This window comes from Oncorhynchus kisutch, unplaced genomic scaffold (genome assembly GCF_002021735.2).
Source record: "Oncorhynchus kisutch isolate 150728-3 unplaced genomic scaffold, Okis_V2 Okis07a-Okis12b_hom, whole genome shotgun sequence".
NCBI classification, from domain to species: domain Eukaryota; kingdom Metazoa; phylum Chordata; class Actinopteri; order Salmoniformes; family Salmonidae; genus Oncorhynchus; species Oncorhynchus kisutch.
The window spans coordinates 17098118-17100617 of NW_022261984.1; the positions used below are offsets into that span (position 1 = coordinate 17098118).

Sequence of the window (2500 nt, forward strand, 5' to 3'; positions counted from 1 at the left end):
GGGTACCGATACAGAGTCAATGTGCAAGGGCACCGGTTAGTCGAGGTAATTGAGGTAATATGTAGGTAGAGTTAAAGTGACCATTCTATAGATAATAAACAGAGTAGCAGCAGTGTAAAAGAGTGGTCTTTGATTAGCTGTTCAGGCTTTGTAACATCGGCTGATGTAACATGGCCTTTTCTAAATAAATTTGAATGATTGATGGTTTAGAAACCTCTTTGACCTAGACTTGGCGCTCCGGTACCGCTTGCTGTGCGGTAGCAGAGAGAACAGTCTATGACTTGGGTGGCTGGAGTCTTTGACAATAGGTTTTGCCCTCTTCACGTCTTGGTGTGTTTGAACATGTTAGTTTGTTGGTGATGTGGAACTTGAAGGAACTTGAAGGAACTTGAAACTCTCAACCTGCTCCACTGCAGCCCCATCGATGTTCATGGGGGCCTGTTCGGCCCTCCTTTTCCTGTAGTCCACGATCAGCCTCAACCTGCTCCACTGCAACCCCATCGATGTTCATGGGGGCCTGTTCGGTCCTCCTTTTCCTGTAGTCCACGATCAGCCTCAACCTGCTCCACTGCAGCCCCATCGATGTTCATGGGGGCCTGTTCGGTCCTCCTTTTCCTGTAGTACACGATCAGCCTCAACCTGCTCCACTGCAGCCCCATCGATGTTCATGGGGGCCTGTTCGGTCCTCCTTTTCCTGTAGTCCACGATCAGCCTCAACCTGCTCCACTGCAGCCCCATCGATGTTCATGGGGGCCTGTTCGGCCCTCCTTTTCCTGTAGTCCACGATCAGCCTCAACCTGCTCCACTGCAGCCCCATCGATGTTCATGGGGGCCTGTTCGGTCCTCCTTTTCCTGTAGTCCACGATCAGCCTCAACCTGCTCCACTGCAGCCCCATCGATGTTCATGGGGGCCTGTTCGGTCCTCCTTTTCCTGTAGTCCACGATCAGCCTCAACCTGCTCCACTGCAGCCCCATCGATATTCATGGGGGCCTGTTCGGCCCTCCTTTTCCTGTAGTCCACAATTGTCACCTTTGTCTTGGTCACATTGAGGGAGAGGTTGTTGTCCTTGCACCACATGGCCAGGTCTCTAACCTCCTCCCTATAGGCTGTCTCATTGTTGTCGGTGATCAGGCCTACCACTGTTGTGTCATCAGCAAACTTAATGATGGAGTCGTGCCTGGCCGTGCAGTCATGAGTGAACAGGGAGTACAGGAGGGGACTGAGCACGCACCCCTGAGGGGCCCCCGCGTTGAAGATCAGCGTAGCGGATGTGTTGCTACCCCTGATGGGCCCCCGCGTTGAAGATCAGCGTAGCGGATGTGTTGCTACCTACCCTCCCCACCTGGGGGCGGCCCGTCAGAAAGTCCAGGATAGCTCAGTGCAAATGTTGCCTGTAGTCCATGGCTTCTGGTTGGGGTATGTACGTACAGTCACTGTGCGGATGACATCATCAATGCACCTATTGATGAAGCCGGTCACTGATGTGGTGTATTCATCAATGCTATCAGATAAACTCCGGAACATATTTGATTCTGTGCAAAACAGTCCTGTAGTTTAGCATCTGCTTCATCTGACACCTTTCTTATTGACCGAGTCACTGCTGCTTCCTGCTTTAGTTGTTGTTTGTAATATATTCAGGAGGATAGAGTTATGGTCAGATTTGCCAAATTGAGGGCGAGGGAGAGCTTTGTACACGTCTCTGTGTCATACTTTCAGTTAATCCACAGTATCAGTCATAGTTTCAGTTCATTCAATGTTTCAGTCCTAGTTTCAGTTCACTCATAGATTCACTTCAGTTATAGTTTCAGTCATAGTTTCAGTCATAGTTTCAGTCATAGTTTAAATCATAGTTTCACTTCAGTCATAGTTTCACTTCAGTCATAGTTTCAGTCATAGTTTAAATCATAGTTTCAGTTCAGTCATAGTTTCAGTTCAGTCATAGTTTCAGTCATAGTTTAAATCATAGTTTCACTTCAGTCATAGTTTCAGTCATAGTTTCAGTTCAGTCATAGTTTCAGTCATAGTTTCAGTTCAGTCATAGTATCAGTTCAGTCATAGTTTCAGTCATAGTTTCAGTCATAGTTTCAGTTCAGTCATAGTTTCAGTTCAGTCATAGATTCAGTTCAGTCATAGATTCAGTTAAGTCATAGTTTCAGTCATAGGGAGTATTCTAGATGTCATTCAGAGGTCAGATACATTTCTTATTGAATTAGTACCAGGGGCTTTGCCAAACAGACACACACCCGCACATGAGCATGTGAGAGAGAACGACAGAGAAAGAGGAGAGAGACAGAAGAACAGAGAGAGCGAGACAGACAGACAGACAGACAGACAGGCAGACAGACAGACAGGGGGTGTCACCTCAAAGGCCTGGAAGCTGAGTCCTACGTTGTAGAGAGACAGACAGACAGACAGACAGACAGACAGACAGACAGACAGACAGACAGACAGACAGACAGACAGACAGACAAACAGGCAGACAGACAGACAGGCAGGCAG

At 47.9% G+C, this 2500-nt stretch overlaps 1 protein-coding gene across 1 annotated transcript in view; it reads right to left on the minus strand.

Moving 5' to 3' along the window:
* LOC109887885 (dorsal-ventral patterning tolloid-like protein 1) overlaps positions 1 to 2500 on the minus strand; it is a 74901-nt gene that overhangs the window by 30494 nt on the left and 41907 nt on the right.